The following is an 8,870-nucleotide window of genomic DNA, read 5'->3' on the forward strand; positions in this document are numbered from 1 at the left end:
AGATAGTTCAGATCTATTAGGTTGTTTTCATGTCTTTCATTTCTTGCATATGATTGTATATTTTCAAGGAAATAATGCAAAGAGCAGCAGATGATTAAGTTTCAGTTGAATCTTGTCTCCATTCTCATTGAATTTCAATGTTTTACGATCTCTGAACAAAGAGTTTAGGTCATAGTTGCAGTCCCCTAAGACTGTATCTTGTTTCATTGTTGCTGATAGTTCAAAGAATTGTGTAAATGCTTCATAGAAATCAATAGGGTTGCAGATCTATTGAGGAGGATATCAAGTAAGAACGAGATTTTAAACTGAACATAGATGTCTATTTACAAGTTAAATAGATAGATCTATATCTGAAGATACACATATGTCTCAAATATTTGTATGTATGTTTGTGATCCATGAATTTTCCCAATGGACTAGGCACTGATCAGCTACAGGGTCATTACTTTCTCACTGTTGCATATCTGAGGGTTTTTGAAATAAACATAAAAAATAAACACTTTTCCCCTTTCATGTTGAAGAGCTATCATAGAATACCCTCACTCAGCTTATGAGATTCTTAGATATGCATTTAGCTACTATAGATTGATGTTATTTTATGATTTATCAGGAGAAATAAGGGTTTTATCTGCTTCATAATAGATTCAGTGTATGCTTTGACAACTGGTACCATATAAGGAATCTATAGGCTCACCCTCCTAGGTTTTGTAGAGCCTGAAGTGTAGGAGTATAGCCTTATAGTTGGCCTGGTGTCTGAATGGATGTGTTGATAATGGGAGTTAGCTGCCCCTAGATGTGTTTTGTTCTCATCAGGGTAATTGGAAATGGGTAACATTTTCAAACACCAACAGACCTATAAAGACATGATCACACCAATGCTGCATGGGGCTAATGTTGTAGAAGGGACACTCACTTGAAAAAGGAAGAGGGCAGAAAAATGGAAACAACTATCCCCCCATGGTGCTTTATAAAAAGAGTGCAAGTAAAACTGTCTCAAAACAATGTTTCGTATCTTGATATTCAAGAGTGGCACTTTATCTAAGTGTATATACATAAAAGTGCTTAAAAATGATGTCTACAATGATCAGAAAAGGAAAAAAATTGATACAAAAGATAGTACAACCTAAAACAAAGGATCACATGCCTTGAAAATGATCCTTAGACCTAGAACACTCAAGATATCCACCATAGAGAAAAAATGCCAAAAACATGATAGAAAGAGTATGGGCCTAAATCTACAGGAAAAGACCACATTTTTGAAAAGGTGACAAAACCAGCTTTCCAAAAATATAATATTTTCAAAAAATAGAGATGGGATGCAAAAGATATGCATGCTAGAGTAAAAAATAGAACTTCAAAATTTTACTACAAAAATGAGCAAGAAAACTGCATTAAAACTCCAAAATACCTACACTAATGTTTCCATCTCAGAACCAACTTTTTGGTGCTTCTTTCAAATTGGAAAAATACCTCTGTATGCTCAAGATATGGCCAAAAATTTACAATTAGCTAAAAATGACTTTGGAGAGGTGCTAGAAGGTGTTAATGTAGTGATGATGTCATGCTAACATCAGTAATCTACACCAAAAGCATGTACTGATGATCGAGAGGGATCTCATCAAGGATACAGTCACTATGCCAACACCCCTCGACATGATGGAGCTAGATACAACCATTTATCATGTGGGATTTGCACCCACTACATACCATGTTGATAATCTAAGCCTACACAGACGAAGGGTCAAAAGGCTTGAGGGACTAGAACCGGTGACTTGTGCTCTGATACCATATCGGAGTTGATGAAATCCAACTCCATAGCTCACCAAGATCACCTGCATGCAAATAACTTGTTGAAGGGAAACCAAGAAGGAAGAGGAGGAGCTTGGGAAAACCCTAAATGGATTTGAGAGAGACCATAATTCAAAATAATGAAAATGCATTTACAATAAAAATGAGATGTGAGATACAATGAGAGATCCCAAATATAAAGACCTCATGAAAGCTTTTAGAACAAGCTGGAAAGAGGTAGAAGATAAGGTTTACATCTAAGCATTCACAAAAAGTTGAAACATGCTAGAAGGTAAAAAAATCTCGTGTTCTCAACAACTCATCACTATGACCATTAAATGAATGCATTAACCTAAGTAAGATTAAGTAAATAGAATAAATAAATAATTATTAATTATTTACTCTAATATATTGGGGTCATAGGTTAACCTATGAATCCTCTCAATACATTGGAACCAATCCAATGCTTCCCTAGGGGCCCTAGGGTTCCTAGAGATATACATTGTCATGAAATGTGTCAAGAAGGGTCATAGGTTAACCTATGACCCCTCTCAACTCATTAGAAACAACCAAATGCATCCTAAGGAGACTTAAGGTTCCTAAGGACATAATTTTTCATGAAATGCATTGATAGGTGTCATAGGTTAACATATGACCCCTCTCAAGGTAGTGGAACTGACCAAATGTGTCTATTGGGGTCTTAGGGCCATTAGGGAGCTCTGTTATCATGAAATACATTGATAGGGGTCATAGGTTAACCTATGACCCATATCAATGCATTTGAATCAATAAAATGCATCCCTAGGGTCCTTAGGGCCCCTAGGGACATACGTTGTCATGAAATGAGCTGAGAGGGGTTACAGGTTAACCTATGGCCCCTCTCAACACATTCAAACCAACTAAATGTGTCCCTAGGGGCCCCAGGACCCCTAGGGAGATACATTGCCATGTAATGCATTGGGAGGTGTCAGAGGTTAACCTATGACCCCTCTCAATGCATTCTAACCTACCAAATGTGTGTTTCAAGTTCCTAGGTCCCCTAGCGACATGTGTTGCCATGTAATGCATCGATAAGTGTCATTGGTTACCCTATGACCTCTCTCAACACATTAGAACCAACCAAATGTGTCCCTAAGGGGCCAAGGACCCATAGGGACATATGTCATTATTAAAAGCATTGAGAGATGTCATAGGTTAACCTAGAACCCCTCTCAATTAATTTGAATCAACCAAATGGGTCCCTATGGGACTTAGAGCCCCTAGGGATATATATTTTCATGAAATATATTGAGAGGTTTCATAGGTTAACCTATGACTCGTCTCAACACATTCTAACTAACCAAATGCTTCCCTTGGGGTCCTAAGGCACCAATCGACATATGTTGTCATGAAATGCACTAAGAGGGATCATAGGTTAAGTTATGACATCTCTTGACACATTAATACTAAAAAAATATGTCCTTAGGGGTCCTAGGGCTTGTAGGGAGATATGTTATCATGAAATGCCTTGATAAGGATCATAGCTTAACCTGTTAGTCTTCTTGATGCATTAGAACCAAAAAAATGTGCTCCTAGGGGCACTACATCCCTTCGGTAGATAGATTGTCATGAAATGCATAAAATGGGGATGTGGGTTAACACATAACCCCTCTCAATGCATTAGAACAAACCAAATTCACCCCTTAAGGTCCTAGAGACCCTAGGGACATATATTATCATGTAATGCATTGGTAGGGGTCATAGGTTAACCTATGACTCCTGTCAAAGCATTTGAACCAACCAAATGGGTCCCTAGTTGACCTAGGGCCCCTAGGGACATATGTTGTCATGAAATGTATTGAGAGGGGTCATAGGTTAACTTATGACTGCTCTCAACACATTCAAATTAACCAAATGCTTCCCTAGGGTCTTAGGGCCCATAGGGACATATGTTTTCATGAAATGGCTCGATTTGGGATCATAGGTTAACCTATGACCCCTCTCAATGCATTACAACCAACCAAATGCATCCCTAGGAGCCCTAGGGCCCTTGGGGAGATATGTTGTCATGAATTTTTTTTAGAGGGTTCATAGATTAGTACACAACCCCTCTCAACACATTACAACAAACCAAATGCATCCCTAAGGCTCCTAGGGCCCCTAGGGACAATTGTTATTATGTAATGTGTCAATAAGGGTCATAGGTTAACCTATAACCTCTCTCAAAACACTGGAACCACCCAAATGCATCCCTAGGGGCCCAAGGACCCCTTGGGACATATGTTGTCATTAAATGTGTCAATAGGTGTCATAGGTTAACCTATGACCCCTCCTAATTCATTTGAATTAACTAAATGTGTTTGTAGGGGCCTTAGGGCCCATCCGGACATATCATGTCATGAAATTCATTGAGACGGTTTATAGATTGACCTCTGACTCCTCTCAACACATTCAAACTAACCAAATGCATCCCTCGAGGTCTTAGGGTCCTTAGGGACATATGTTGTCATGAAATGCATCAAGAGGGGTCATAGGTTAATCTATGACCCCTCTTGACATATTAGAAGCAACCAAATGCATTGTTGGGGGTCCTAGGGCCACTAGGGACATATGTTGTCTTTAAATGCATTAAGAGGGTTCCTAGGTTAACCTATGATCCCTCTCAATGCAATAGAACCAACCAATTGTGTGCCTAGGGTTCCTAAGGTGCCTAGGAACATATGTTGTCATGAAATGTGTCGAGAGGGGTCATAGGCTAACTTATGACCCCTCTCGACACATTCAAACCAATGAAATGCATCCCTAGGCTCCCTAGGACCCCTAGGGACATGTTGGCATGAGATGTGTCAAGAACCTATGACCTATGTAAACATATTAGAACCAATCAAGTACATCCCTAGGGGTCTTAGGGCCTCTAAGGACATATTTTTCCATGAAAGATATGAGAGAGGTCATAGTTTATCTTATGACTGCCCTTGACGCATTAGAGCCAACCAAATTCTTTCTCTATGTCCTAAGGTCTCTAGGGACATATGTTGTCATGAAATGCATCGAAAGGGGTCATAGGTTAACCTATGACCCCTTTCAATACATTAGAACCAACCAATTGTGTCCCTAGGGGTCGTAGAGCCCCTAAGGGCATACATTGTCAAGAAATGCATTGATTAGGGACATAGGTTAACCTATGACACCTCTCATTGCATTACAACCAAAAAATTATGTCCCTAGGGATTCTAGGGCCCCTAAGGACATATGTTTCCATGAAATTCATTGGTAGCAATCATAGGTTATCCTAGGTCATTCGTTAACCTATGACCCCTGTCAACACAATGAAACAAACAAAATGCATCCCTAGGTTTCCTAGGGCCGCTAGGGATATTTTTTGTGATGAAATGCATTGAGAGGGGCATAGGTTAACTTATTATCCCCTCTCGATGCATTAGAACCAACCAAATTCATTCCTATGGGTCTTAAAGCCCCTAAGAACATATGTTGTCATGAAATGTGTTTATAGGGGTCATAGGTTAACGTATCACCCCTTTTGATACATTGTAATGAGCCAAATGCATTCCTAAGGGCCCTAGGGCCCCTAGGGACATTGGTTCTCATGAAATGCATTGATAAGAGTCGTAGGTTAACTTATGACCCCTTTTGATGCTTTAGAACCAACCAAATGCATCCCTATGGGTACTAGGGCCCTTAGTGGCATATGTTCTCATGAAATGTGTTGAGAGGGTTCATAGGTTAACCTATGACTCCTCTTGATGCATTAGAACTAACCAAGTGTGTCCATGGGGTTCGTGGGGCCTGTAGGGACATATTTTTCCACAAAATGCATTGAGAGAGGTCATAGGTTAAGCTATGGCCCCTCTCGATGCATTAGAACCAACCAAATGCATCAGTAGGGGTCTTAGGGCCCCTAGGGACTTATGTTGTCATAAAATGCATTGATGGGGGTCATATGTTAACCTATGACCCCTCTCAACATATTGGAGCCAAACAAATGTGTACTTAGGGGCTCAATACGTTGTCATGAAATGTGTTGAGAGGGGTTACATGTGAACCTATGACCCCTCGTGATGTATATCCGTAGGGTCCCATTTTGTTGGCTCAAATGCATTGACAATGGTCATATGTTAACCTATGATGCCCCTCAATTCATTCAAATCAGTGAAATGTGTCCATCGGGGTACTTTTTCATGAAATGTTTCAATAGGGGTCATAGGTTTGATGCATTAGAACCAACCAAATGCATCCTTAGGATCCTAGGGCCTTAGGGAAATATGTTGTCATAAAATTCATCGAGAGGGTTCATAGGTTAACCTATGAATCCTCTCAATGCATTAGAACCAACCAATTATGTCCCTAGGGCCCTAGGGCCCCCAGGAACATATGTTTTTGTGAAATACATTGATAGGGGTCATAGGTCATAGGTTAACCTATGACCCCTCTCGATGCATTAGAACCAACCAAATGCATTCCTAGGTAGCTTAGGGCCTCTAGGGACATATGTTGTTATGAAATGCATTAAGAGGTGTCATAGGTTATCCTATGATTGTTCTTGATGCATTAGAACTAAAAAAATGTGTCCTTAGGGGTCCTAGGCCTCTAGAGACATAAGTTTTCATGAAATGTGTCGATAAGAGTCATAGGTTAACCTATGACACCTTTTGATGCATTAGAACCAACCAATTGTGTCCCTGGGGTCCTTGAGCCCCTAGGGACATAAATTTTCATGAAATGCATCGAGAGAGGTTATAGCTTAACCTATTAGCCCTTTCGACTCATTAGAATCAAACATTTGCATCCCTGGGGGTCCTAGGGTCCCTAGGGACAAATATTGTCATGAAATGCATTGATAGGGGTCATAGGCTAACCTGGGTCATAAGTCAACCTCTGACCACTGTCGATGCAATGGAATGAACCAAGTGCATCCCTAGGGGCCCTAGGGCCCATAGGGATATTCCCTGTGATGAAATGGATCAAGAGGGGCATAGGTTAACCCATGACCCCTCTCAATACATAAGAACCAACCAAATGCATCCCTTAGTGTCCTAGGGTCCCTAGGGACATATGTTGTCATGAAATGTGTTGATAATAGTCATAGGTTAACTTATAACACCTCTCAACACATTGGAACCAACCAAATGTGTCCCTAGGGGCCCTAGGCCCATAGGGAGATATGTTGTCATAAAATGCATAGAGAGGTGACATAGGTTAACCTATGACACTTCTTGATGCATTTCAAGACAACGTATGTCCCTAGTGTCATAAGTTAACCTATGACCCCTCTTAATGCATTTTAACCAACCAAATGTGTCCCTTAGGATCGTTGGGTCCCTAGGGACCTAAATTGTGGTGTAATGTGTCTAGAGGGATCATAGTAAACTTGTAGCCCCTCTCGAATAATTACAACCAACCAAATGCATCCATGAGGGTCCTAGGGCCCTTAGGGATATATGTTGTCATGAAATGCATTGAGAGGCTATTTAGAACTAACAAATTGTGTCCCTAGAATTCCTAGGGCCGTAGAGACATACATTGTCATGAAATGCATCAATAGGTGTCATAGGTTAACCTATGACCCCTCTTGATACATTAGAACCAAATAATTGTGTCCCTATGGATTGTAGGGCCCCTAGGCACATACATTGTCATGAAATGCATCAAGATGTGTCATAGGCCAACCTATGACCCATCTCGATGTATTTGAGCCAACCAAGTCTGTCCCTAGGGGTTCTAGGGCCCCTAGGGACATATGTTGTCATGAAATGCATTGATTATTTAGGTTTTTCGATCACACCAAAAGCACGTACTAAAGGTGGAGAGGGATCTCATTGGGGATATTGTTGCTACGACAACATGCCCCACATGATAGCCAAATACAACCATTTGTCATGTGGGATTTGCACCCAATACATACCATGTTGATAATCCAAGCCTATGCAGATGTAAGGACAAAGGGCTTGAGGGACTTGAACCAATGACTTGGGCCCTGATACCATGTAGGAGTTGATGAAATCCAACTCCACAGCTCACCAACATCACTTACATGCAAATAACCTATCAAAGAGAAACCAAAAAGGAAACCAAAAAATTATTTACTCTAACACCCCCCTAAGTGCAACTTAGGGGAATGCTTTAAGCTCACAAAAATAAGATGAAATGCAGAATGGGTCCCCGTAGTAAGGCCATGTTAGGTACCCATGTACAATAAAAAGAGATGCGACCTCTAAAAATTGGGAAAGAGAGAAAACCACATGGAAAAAACCCTCCCCCAAAAAGAGGTAACCTAATGAAGAATTTAAGAAGTCTCCAACTAGAGAAATGTCCCCATAAAATAGGAACAAAGAGTGATCATGAAGAGCATCACTGAAGCAGGAAAAAACTACAAAATCTATAATCAGAAAGAAACTTCTGATCTGAAGAACCTCCATGGAAGAAGGCACAAATTGAGCATGTCTATATGGTAGATAATCCATCTCATTGAAATGCATAGGTAGCCAGTCACTGTAATCGCTTTGTATATAGGATCAACCACTAAATACATAGCTCACACTATCAAAGCATTGAACCAAGGATAAATTAGAACAATTGCAGAACCCTCCCTTAATGCAGATAGGGCGAGATGATAGGCAACAGAGAAGGTCGGCCAAAATCCTCTACAGAAAGAACCAAGACCAATGAGAGGGAAAGATGTACAAACACCTATAAAGACACGATCACACTAATGTTACATGGGGCTAATGTTGTAGAAGGGATACTCACTTGAGAAAGGAAGAGGGCAGAAAAATGGAAACAACTATCACCCCCATGGTGCTTTATAAAAAGAGTGCAAGTACAACTATCTCAAAACAATGTTCATGAACTCGAAATGCAAGAGTGGCACTTTATCTGAGTGTGTATACATAAAAATGCTTACAAATGATGTCTACAATGATCAAAAAAGGAAAAAAATTGACACAAAAGATAATAAAACCTAAAACAAAGGATCCCATGCCTTGAAAATGATCCTCAGACCTAGAATACTCAAGATATCCACCATAAAGCAAAAATTACAAAAACATGATAGAAAGAGTATGGGCCTGAATCTCAGAAAAAAG

Source organism: Cupressus sempervirens, chromosome 1 (genome assembly GCF_028749045.1).
Source record: "Cupressus sempervirens isolate cs-2001-9-10 chromosome 1, ASM2874904v1, whole genome shotgun sequence".
Lineage (NCBI taxonomy): Eukaryota > Viridiplantae > Streptophyta > Pinopsida > Cupressales > Cupressaceae > Cupressus > Cupressus sempervirens.